General features: G+C 43.7%; 1 protein-coding gene across 4 annotated transcripts in view; it reads left to right on the top strand.

Moving 5' to 3' along the window:
- The window catches only part of PTAFR (platelet activating factor receptor), a 37,860-nt gene that overhangs the window by 21,523 nt on the left and 4,093 nt on the right, over positions 1 to 12,244 (top strand). The gene's annotated exons all lie outside the window — the stretch shown is intronic.

The following is a 12,244-nucleotide window of genomic DNA, read 5'->3' on the forward strand; positions in this document are numbered from 1 at the left end:
GCCTGGGAGAGACAGGATGGGCCTTGGAGTTCAAAATCTCACTGGCCACTTCCCAGCTATGTGACTGTGGACAAGTCTGTTTCCCTCTCTGACCTCACTTTTTTTGCTGGAAAAATGGGCATCTTGTAAAACTCACCTTGCAAGGCTAACTTGAGGAGGAAATATGATCATGGGTAAGAGGTGTCTGTTCACTTAATCAGTGAATGATGCCCAGTGCCCTGAGCTTAGGTGGGCTCTTGCTCCTCTCCAGTCATGCCCTCCCCCACAGAGCATGGAGTCCTTGGATCCTGGAGGGAGTGCCCACTTGGATCCAGTGCCCCTCCCATGCTCCCAGGGTTGCCAAGCTGCGAGGAACTTCTGATTCATGAAATGTGCATGAACTTAGATATGACTGATTTATAGCTTATAAATATTTAGACATTTGTACTCTTGACCCCAAATGGCCCCACAACTGTTAGGGGCCAGTCTGACTGGTAAACCCAACATCCCAACCCACAGTCCACACTGGGGAAGTAATCAGCACATAATTCCTTCTGCCGGGATCTCAGTGGTCCCTCTGACTGTCCAGCTGAGGATGGGAGCCCTTTCTCTAGGTCCCCTGGGAGCTGGGATTGTTTGCAGACAGTATGGGAATGGCAGTCAGTGGGGGTTGGGACTGCATACTCGGCAGGGCAGAGGGTTGGAGATACAGATGGTAGAATTCTTCTTGTCTCCATAAATATTTATGCCCCCCTAGGCCACCCCCCAGCTAAACGCTGGGCCTGGGCCTGCTGCCTGGCCTTGATCCATCAGGGAGCCCTGCCCACGTGTTAAGTTGAGTGGTCTGATTCGCCTCTTTCTTCTCCCTCTGAATGCTCCTTCCCTCAATATTTACAACATACAGTGTCAGATGCTATGCTGAGGAATGTGCCCAGTACCATGGCAACCCAGAGAAGGAGGCAACTCATTCTGCCTGGGGCAAACAGAGAAGGCGTCCCAGAGGAAGCACTCTTTAGATTAGGTGTTCAAAGATGAGTAAGATTTTGCTAGGTAAAGCAACAGACAAAAGGCATTCTCAGTAGGGGCCACAGCATGTGCAAAGGCACAGAGGTTTGAGGAGAAATAATTTTTAGAGAAGCAGCGAGAAGTTCATTGTGGCTGGAGTAGAGGGTGAGTGATAGTAGAGGCTGGTGGGAGATGAGATGAGGAAGGAGCTTGCGCTTGGTCCTGGGCAATGGGGAGCCATGGAAGGTGTTAGAACAGGCAAGTATGTGGCTGACAGTGTGTGGAGGCACAGCACTGCTCAAAATTCAGTGTGCACGTGAATCACTGGGGAATCTTGTTAAAATACAGATGCTGAAACAGCAGGTCTGAGGTAGAGTCAGGTTCTACATTTCTAACAAGCTCACAGGTGACGTAGATACTGCTGGTACAAGGACCACACTTTGAGTAATGAGGTTGTAGAGAGCTCACTCTGTCTTGTCTGGAGGCTGCTCTGGGGAGCAGGCAGCCACTGGTGCTCTTTTGTCACTGGAGAGATCAGGCCTCTACCATCTTCTTGGGTCAGCTCTCTTGCAGCCCTCACAAAAGAGTCAATCTTGTTAGTTGCTAGATATTTGTTCTCTAGACAAATGTTTGTTAAGCTCCTACTCTGGCCAAGCTTGTGTTGGGTGCTGGGGATTGAGAGAGGAATTGGAAATGCTACTTTCTGGTCCACGTTACCACCATCTCTTGCCTCTGACAGAGTGTCTCTGCTTCCACTCTTGTCCCCTACCATCTATTCTCTGCCCAGCAGCTGGAGGGAGTCAGATCTTGCTGCTCACATGCTTGACATAGTCCAGCAGCCCTCTGATGTTTATAGAATAAAACCCAAACTCCTTACCATGGTGTAGGAGTGATTTTGGGTCTGTTGCCCTCAAATCTCATCTTACTCTTCCCATTTCTCTGGGGACACTGACCCTTCAGTTCCCTGAACGTGACACATTTATTTTTAGCTCAGAATATGATGAACTTATTCCCACTGTAGGCCCTTTGCACATGATACCCTTTGCCTGGAATATGCTTCTTCTAGATTTTCTCTTGATTTGTTCCTTCTCACTTTTTAGATTTTAGCCAGGGGAAGACACAGGTTTTGTAGGACTCTGAAGCTTATACAGTACGTGGGCCCCTCTTTAAGAGATACCAAGTTATAAATATACAATTAGAAACAAGGCCTAGGAAGGGGTCTTAAAGCTTAATTCCTTGACTTCATGGTAGATCTGCCTCTAGTTTCATTTATATGTCACCTCCTCTGAGAAGCCTTCCCTGGTCACTCTATTTTAAGTAGCCCTCTATCCAATCTTCATCATGTCACTATTTTAATTTCTTTTATTGAATTCATCACAATTTGAAATTACCTTGTTCATTTATCTCTGTACTTATTTTTGTCTGTTTTCCATGACTAGAGTATAAGCTCCTCAAGGGCCAGAATCTTGCCTGTTTTATTCCCGCAGTGTCCCCAATACAGTGCCGGGCACTCAGCAGGATGTCAGGTGAATGAATGGACATGGTCTCATTCCTCAAGAAACTAAGGCCTAATGGCAGGAGGACACACACAGGCAATTTCAGTGAGCTTTGGGAGCCCAGAGGATGGGCACTTAATTGGGTCTTGGGGGAGAGGCAGGATGTGAAAGAGGCAGAGAGGCTTAGGAAGAACTACCTGGAGGGAAGGAGGCCTGAGCAGCCTTAAAGGATGGTCAGTAGTCAGCTGGGCAGAGGGTGGGAGGGGAGCATGAATGAAGATGTGGATGTATGAGCCCCCAGACCCAGAGGAGACTAGGCTGGTTACATTTTGGGTGATTTCAAGGGTTCTATTGATGCAAAGGGACATCTGGGCATTATGTTGAGGATGAGGGCCAAGAGAGTGGGAGTCACCTGGGGACCTGTGACTGGAGAGAAGGCAGCAGAAGTAAGAAGGGCCTGGGTGGTGGTATTGGAGGCGCCAAGGACGAGGCTACTGGCAAAGGCAGGGGTTCTGCCCAAGTTGTCCACACTGATTCTGGTCCTGTATCTGGAAGGAAGAGGCCTACCTCTGCTGGGCCTCCTTTGAGGGCCGTGTGGACTGGGGAGGCTCTGGGTTCGGAGGACCTGAGTACACATGATCGCAGGTTGCGTTCCTGGGAAGCTGCTTCTCACTTGAGATTAGCACACCGGCATGTTTTTCCTGGAATATTTTAAAGCAAAACTGAGATATGTGTAATCATACCTATAAATTCTTCAGTATGTGTGTATAATAGATAAGGAATTAAAAATCTAAAAGTATATAGCCAATATATCACGATCACAGCCTCACAAAATTAACATCAATTTCTTTTCTTTTTTCTGGCTGTGCCATGCAGCTTGCGGGATCTTTGTTCCCCGACCAGTGCTGAGTCCTAACCACTGGACTGCCAGGGAATTTCCCAGCATCGATTTCTTAATTCCATCTAATACTCTGAGTTCTCCCAGTTGTCTAACAAGTATATATATATATATATATATATATATATATATATATATATATATATATATATATATATATTTATTTATTTATTTACAATTTGTTTAAATCAAGATACACACAAGGTCCACACACAGCCTTTATTTGCTTAACTCAGCTTCTTGAACAAGAATTTGTCATTCCACTTCCTTGCCTCTCATTCACTCCAGAACGCATGCTTAGGAAACTACTGTCCGTCTGATCAGGGAGATAGATTTCTGAGTGGTCCTTTGCAATGTTTGCTTTCCTGTCTTCATTGTTCTGGATCTCGCTGAGGCTTTTCACACCGTTGGCCACTTGCTGCCACACTCTTGAAACTTTCTTCTGTCGGGTCTTGCGTGGTGGTCCCCTGGTCCTCCTCCTACATCTTGACCATCCTGTTCCTACCTGCAGTGAACATTGTGGTACATTACTCTTTTTGAATTACGGTTTTCTCAAGGTATACGTCCAGTAGTGGGATTGCTGGGTTGTATGGTAGTTCTATTTTTAGATTTTTAAGGAACCTCCATACTGTTCTCCATAGTGGCTGTATCAATTTACATTCCCACCAACAGTGCAAGAGAGCTCCCTTTTCTCCACACCCTCTCCAGCATTTATTGTTTGTAGATTTTTTGATGATGGCCATTCTGACCGGTGTGAGGTGATACCTCATTGTGTTTTGGTTTGCATTTCTCTAATGATTAGTGATGTTGAGCATTCTTTCATATGTTTGTTGGCAATCTGTATATCTTCTTTGGAGAAATGTCTATTTAGGTCTTCTGCCCATTTTTGGATTGGGTTGTTTGGTTTTTTGATATTGAGCTGCATGTGCTGCCTGTAAATTTTGGAGATTAATCCGTTGTCAGTTGCTTCATTTGCAACTATTTTCTCCCATTCTGAGGGTTGTCTTTTGGTCTTGTTTATGGTATCCTTTGCTGTGCAAAAGCTTTTAAGTTTCATTAGGTCCCATTTGTTTATTTTTGTTTTTATTTCCATTTCTCTAGGAGGTGGGTCAAAAAGGATCTTGCTGTGATTTATGTCATAGAGTGTTCTGCCTATGTTTTCCTCTAAGAGTTTGATAGTGTCTGGTCTTACATTTAGGTCTTTAATCCATTTTGAGTTTATTTTTGTGTATAGTGTTAGGGAGTGTTCTAATTTCACTTTTACATGCAGCTGTCCAGTTTTCCCAGCACCACTTATTGAAGAGGCTGCCTTTTCTCCATTGTATATTCTTGTCTCCTTTATCAAAAATAAGGTGACCATATGTGTGTGGGCTTATCTCTGGGCTTTCTATCCTGTTCCATTAATCTATATTTCTGTTTTTGTGCCAGTACTATATTGTCTTGATTACTGTAGCTTTGTAGTATAGTCTGAAGTCAGGGAGCCTGATTCCTCCAACTCCGTTTTTCTTTCTCAAGATTGTTTTGGCTATTCGGGGTCTTTTGTGTTTCCATACAAATTGTGAAATTTTTTGTTCTAGTTCTGTGAAAAATGCCATTGGTAGTTTGTTAGGGGTTGCATTGAATCTGTGGATTGCTTTGGGGAGTATAGTCATTTTCACAATGTTGATTCTTCCAATCCAAGAACATGGTATATCTCTCCGTCTGTTTGTATCATCTTTAATTTCTTTCATCAGTGTCTTATCGTTTTCTGCATACAGGTCTTTTGTCTCCTTAGGTAGGTTTATTCCTAGGTATTTTATTCTTTTTGTTGCAGTGGTAAATGGAAGTGTTTCATTAATTTCTCTTTCAGATTTTTCATCATTAGTGTATAGGAATGCAAGAGATTTCTGTGCATTAATTATGTATCCTGCTACTTTACCAAATTCATTGATAAGCTCTAGTAGTTTTCTGGTGACATCTTTAGGATTCTCTATGTATAGTATCATGTCATCTGCAAACAGTGACAGTTTTACTTCTTCTTTTCTGATTTGGATTCCTTTTATTTCTTTTTCTTCTGTGGTTGCCATGGCTAGGACTTCCAAAACTATGTTGAATAATAGTGGTGAGAGTGGACAACCTTGTCTTCTTCCTGATCTTAAAGGAAATGGTTTCAGTTTTTCACCATTGAGAATGATGTTGGCTATGGGTTTGTCATATTTGGCCTTTATTAGGTTGAGATAGGTTCCCTCTATGCCTACTTTTGGAGGGTTTTTATCATAAATGGGTGTTGAATTTTGTCAAAAGGGAAGTGCAGAGTCTTAACAATTGGACTGCCAGGGAAGTCCATTCTCTTTTAATGTTGGGCTCTTCAGGGTTTAACCCTGGATCCTCCTGGGTGTTTCTCAGGTGCTCCACCTGTGATATGGCCCCCACAACGTTCATCCTCTATGTCCCAGACTCTTCCTCCTCAGTGTCATCTCTATGAAGACAGACACCACCCAGCTCCAGTCATCTGGGCCAGAAAACCTGGCCATCCGTGTCTCCTCCCTTTCTCTCAACCACTATCCCATGCATCTCTAAGTTCTGTCCATTCCATCTCCCAAATCATTCTCACAGCCATCCATTTCCACCCACTCTGCCATGTTCCAAGCTTCTCTTTGGTGCTCTGGGCAGTTGCAGTTATCTCTTTGTTATCTCCCTTCCTCTGACCTGAGGCCCCTCCAATTCATTCTGTACACAACAGTCAAAGCCATATTCCATAAACTTGAAACTCCACATCCTTCAATGACTCCCCATTTCCAGCAGAATCAAATACAAACTCCTTTAGCCTAGTATGCAAGACTCTACTTCAGTTGACTGATGCTTGCTTTGTAGGTCCTGTCTCTCCTCACCACCACCCCACCCACCTTTTAAGTTTTAGCCAAACCAAACTTCTCAAGTTCCCTGAGAACAAGGCACATCCTCTCCTGTTCTTCCAGACGTCTTCCTCTCTCCCAGCTGTATCTGGCTAACTCCTTGTCTTCCTTCACCATAAGCAGGAGTCGTTCTTGACCGTCAATTCTGGGTCACGGGCACCACTCAGAATGACCCTGACATCTAGAACCTCCACCATCCTAACACTTAGCACCTATCTATTTCTGAATCTCTCTCTTGAGAAATGGCCTGTGAGCCACTGAAGGACAAAGACGAGGTCTGTTCTCAGAGGCCTCAGGACTCTGCCCAGACCGGCAGCAGTGAGCTTGTCCAGTGAAGGCATGAATGAGTGACTGAATGGTTGAGCTGGGCTATTCTGTGTGTGCCCTATTCACGTCGTGAGACTATTTCTTAAAAAAAAAATCAATTAATACAAAAAAAACCCCCCAACCCCCCAAAATCCGTGATGAACAAAATACCAGAAGTTTAAATGAAGACAGGATCATAATAGTGCCAGGCAGGGCCGTATTAGAGCCTGGGGCAAAAGGAAGCATCAGTAATACTGATTTTGATTCTTCAAATGATAGCATCCAAATATTATATATCTTGATTACTGAGGTTTTTGCCGCTCCCTTAAATTTTGTACCCCAGGTGAGCACCTCATGAGCCTTATTCAAATCCTGATCCTCATGGGAAGACTATCTCAACAGGCCTGGGCAGGGCTGGCATAAGGGGCAGGGCCCAGGAGGATGTCCTGAGTGGAGTCCTTTGCCTGGAGAAGGATAGTTTCTGGAGGACAGTTGTCCCTACTCCACTGTGCTGGAGCCTAAACCCAAGAAGAGGACAGGACTTACTTAGGGGTGGGGATAGGGCGTTGGGGGTGGATAGGGATGTGACTTCCTCAAAGACCCGGAGTGAGCACCGCACATCTCCCAGCTGTGGGCTACTCCCCACCCCCACCTCTCAGGCCCCAGGAACAGGGTCCCCTAAGGCATGAGGGTCCAGCAGGAAAAAGAAACATGGCCAGTCCCAGATGAATGGGCATCTTAGGCTCAAAGGAAATGGGGGGACGGGGCGGGGTGGTGAACTGAGATTGTGGAGCATTGACTTTCAAATTTTCTGATCTCAGGATCTCTTTACATTCTTAAAAATTATTGAGGGCCCCAGAGAACTTTTGTTTACATGGGTATACCTACCAATATTTACCCTCTTCAAAATTAAAACTAAGACATTCTAAAAATTTTTGTTTTTAAATGTAAAAACCAATAATAAACTCATTTCATGTTAACATAAATAATGTTTTTAGTGGAAAATAACTAAAGTTTTCAAAACATCAACAATTTAGGGAGAAGAGTAACAACGATTTACATTTTTTTTGGCCAATCTGTTTAATGTTGGGTTTAATAGAAGAGAGCTGGATTCTCACATTCACTTCCTCACTCAGTCTATTGTGATATGTTGTTTTGGTTAAAGTATATGAAGAAAATCTGCCCTCACACAGATGTATGTGTATTTGTAAAGGGAGGAATATTTTAATGGCTTTTTCAGATAATTGGTGATATTCTTCTTTGATTCTACATCAGAACTCCACAAATGGTAGTTTCTTAAAAGTTAGTTGCAATATATACTGAATCATATGAACAAACTTTTTGTTATCTGTGAACAAGGCAATGTATTGGTCTATCTTGCCCTTTGAATCTTTAACCTCTATGTAATTTTGAAACATCATGCTTTCCTCATTTGGAAAATATTGGTTCACTGAGATATATAGGGCTTCCAGATATTGACCTTTCATTATAAGATATCAAAAAGTTGTATTAATTAATATCACTACCAATCTCATCAGAAAATTCTTTGGATATCGGAAAGCTGTCAAGCTCATGCTGGCAGATACAGATTTTCCAAAAATTTTAATCTTTTCTTGAAAGTTCGAATTTTAATCATGGCAGCAAAAACCCATCATTGGTTTTCCTTGAAGTGGCAGGATCACTTTATTTATATAGTAACTTTCTGAGAAAAAGTCTGCCAGATACCCAAGTCTCTGAAAAGCCATAGTTTGCCAGTCATTTTTTCAAGTGACAATGATGGTCCAAAAAACAGCTCAGCTCACAACTCAATGGCGTTGGTTCTTTTTCTGAAGACAACCACTCTACTCCAGTTTGCAGCAGAGATGTTTCATGTGTATTTGCCATTCCGATACACGGATTATTAAAAAGATGTGTACTGGGCTTCCCTGGTGGCGCAGTGGTTAAGAATCTGCCTGCCAATGCAGGGAACACGGGTTCGAGCCCTGGTCCGGGAAGAGCCCTCAAGCTGCAACTCAGCCCATGTGCTACAACTACTGAAGCCCGCATGCCTAGAGCCCGTGCTCCACAACAAGAGAAGCCACCACACACAATGAGAAGCCTGCTCGCTGCAACAAAGAGTAGCCCCTGCTCGCCACAACTAGAGAAAGCCTGTGTCCAGCAACAAAGACCTAATGCAGCCAAAAATAAATAAGGATTTAAAAATTTGTAAAAAAATATATATATAATAAAAAAATTAAGTGAAATTGGCTTTTTTTTTTTTTTAAATGCTGAATGCATAGCTGTGAAGGATATGACTCCTATGATAGTTTGGTGTCCCTGCCTTGACTTGTGCTAAGGAGCCAGCAGTTTTGCTCACCCTTTTGTACTGTCAGCGCAAATGTCAGTCAACTCAGTGAAAAAGACAAATAATGTCTTGGTATTATTATGATGATCATTTTTATTTTATTTTAATTTTTTTGCGGTACGCGGGCCTCTCACTGTTGTGGCCTCTCCCATTGCGGAGCGCAGGCTCTGGACGCGCAGGCTCAGCGGCCATGGCTCACGGGCCCAGCCGCTCTGCAGCATGTGGGATCTTCCTGGACAGGGGCACGAACCCGCGTCCCCTGCATCTGCAGGCAGACTCTCAACCACTGCGCCACCAGGGAAGCCCTATGATGGTCATTTTGACCTCATGGATTCCCTGAAAGTTTTCAGAGATTGACCTCCTCTCTCATCCTTTGTTTACATGGACCACCCTTTGAGAGTTATTGTCTTACACCTTTGGGATCAGATGGCAGGTCACCTTTAGGAGTGGAAAAGATCCCAGCTGAGTAGAAGCTAGCAATTTGTTGCTGAGGAAGCAGAATAAAAGTATGTAATTCAAATCAACTATGTAATTCACAATGCAACTTGAGGGTGAGTTTTTTGTTTTTAAAGGAATCGCAATGATTTCTTGGAATAATGGAACCTACATTTATTTAATTAACATAGACAAACCACCACCATATACTAAACAGAACAAAGAACAAAATTTTTCTCAATCAAGAGAAAAATTCTAATTACAGCCAGTGGTTTCTTTAAACTCACCTGTATGTATCTATAGACTTTTTCAAGTGTTGCCACTGCTCTGGGGCTCCCTAAGGGGTGGGTGTAATTAACAAGGCTTATTACCCATTCCTTTTATTTATTGATTCATGGTGCTGGGAATAGTGTTGATTAGGCAGACAAGGTCACAGTCAAGTGGGAGAGTAGGAAACAATCATACAAACATGAATATGATGACAATTGTGCTAAGATTTAAGAAGAAGTACAGGGAGCTTTGAGATGGGACCTGACCTGACCTGGAGGTCATTGAAGACCTCCCTGAAGACGTGAAATTCAGCTGAGGTCTGAAACATGAGTTGGAGTTGGCCAGGTGGCGGTGGGGTGTGGATAGGGAAGCATGTTCAGGGCAGTGGCATGGCTATGTGTGCAGGCTGAAGCAGGAGAGCTCTGGGTGGGTTTGAAGACCCACCTGCGAAGTCCATTTTGGCTGGGACCTGGTGAGAAGGTGGCATGAGATGAGGGTGGAGTGGCAGCCAGAGGTCATGGCGAGGGCCATCAGGTGGCCTTTTTTCCAGTTACTGGAACCTACCAATCTCTTTCCTGCCTCAGTGCTAGACTCATGCAGATCCCTCTGGCTGGAACTCTCTTCCTAGGCTCTTCTTTCAGGCCTCAATGGAAATGTCACCTCCTTTCAAAGTAGATATCTTGGGACTTCCCTGGTGGCGCGGTGGTTAAGAATCCGTCTGCCAATGCAGGGGACACGGGTTTGATCCCTGGTTGGGGAAAATCCCACATGCCACAAAGCAACTAAGCCCATGCGCCACAACTACTGAGCTGGCGCTCGAGAGCCCATGTGCTGCAACTACTGAAGCCCACGTGCCTAGAGCCCGTACTCCACAACAAGAGAAGCCACTGCAATGAGAAGCCCGCTCACTGCAAAGAAGAGTCTCCCCTGCTCGCCACAACTAGAGAAAGCCCGTGTGCAGCAACAAAGACCCAATGCAGCCAAAAATAAATAAATAAATAAATTTATATTAACAAAAGTAGATCTCTGTTTTCTTCTCCATGTCAGCAACCTATTTTCTTCGAATAGCAGCTATGTTTGTTTACACTGCTTTTGTCTATTGCCCCCACGAGGCTCTAAGTTCCCTGAAGGCAGGGTCCTGTCGATCATGTTTATTTTACCCTGCCTCTCCTGTGTTTGGCAGTGAGCCTGACATACAGTTGGTGCTCAGAAATATTTTTGGTTGAATGTGTGAATGGACAAATGAAGACAGAGCTAGATTTGAGATCCTGGCTCCATCCCTTAATGCTGTGTGACCTTGGACAAGTCACATAACCACCCTATACTCCATTTCCTATTCTGTAAAATGGGGATCTTACATCCTATCTCAAAGGGCTTTTGTGAGACTCAAAGGAGGTAGTGCGTGTGGAAGCACTGAGCAGGGTGCCTGGCTCCAAAAGAGGTGCTCTTAAGTGTTAATTGTCTTCCTTGCTTCTCACTGCCTATTCCCTGCCCTTTTCACTCTACTATGATATATGATGAGCCTTGGGCCTTGCTTAATCCCGCGTCTCTTGCCATCCCATCCCCCTCAGCTGCAACACAAACATAAGAGGGGCTTCCAGGCTCACGTGATGGCAACATAGTGGGAGGGACAAGAGGGGAGGGAGGAACTGGTTTTTCTGGACAGTGGATGGGGACAAAGAACTGTTGAAAATGAACCAGACTTTGGGTAGTGCGATTATGGCTACTTTTAATCTTCTTTCATATATAGTTGAATCTTGAACAACACAGGAATTAGGGGCGCCACCCTCCCTGCAGTTGAAAATCTTCTTATAACTTTACAGTTGGCTCTCCTTCTGTGGGGTTCCGTATTTGTGGATTCATCCAACCATGGATCGTGTAGTATTGTGTTATTGTATTGTATTAATCAAAAAACAATCCACGTATAAGTGGACCCACACAGTTCAAACCTGTGTTGTCCAAGGGTCAACCGTACTTAAACAAACATACACCTTTTTGTTTTGAAATAATTTTAGGCCTTCAAAAAAGTTGCAAAATAGTAGAACATGGTTACAGTATTATCTAAATTATAGACCTTATTTGAACTTCACCAGTTTTCCCCTAACAATAATTCTGTTCCCGGGGACAATCCAGGATCCCACTTTGCACTTAGTTGTCCCATGTCTCCTTCATATCCTCTGATCTATGATAGTTCCTCAGTCTTTCCTTGTCTTTCGTGACCTTGACACTATTGATCAGTCATTTTTGTAGAATGTTGCACCATTTGGCTTTGTCTGATGTTTTCTCGTGGCTCAATTGAGATTATGCATTTGGGGCAAGAATACCACAGAAGTGGTGTTGTGTCCTGGTCAGTACATCGCACCAGGGGTACATGATGTTGACATGTCTTACTAATGATGATGCTACTCTTTTTTACTTGGTTAAAGTATTGTCTATTGGGCTTCTCCACTGTACACTTTTCTTTTAAAATTATACTTAAAAATTTTAAACTACTAAAGCAATGCACACTCCTAAAAAGTTCAACCAAACACACAAAAAAGTGAAGTAATTATACTTCCCACCAAGCCCACCTCACCTTCCCAGAGGTTTCACCACTGTCATTGCTTTGAGGGATATC

Source organism: Kogia breviceps, chromosome 1 (genome assembly GCF_026419965.1).
Source record: "Kogia breviceps isolate mKogBre1 chromosome 1, mKogBre1 haplotype 1, whole genome shotgun sequence".
Taxonomy (NCBI): Eukaryota; Metazoa; Chordata; class Mammalia; order Artiodactyla; family Physeteridae; genus Kogia; species Kogia breviceps.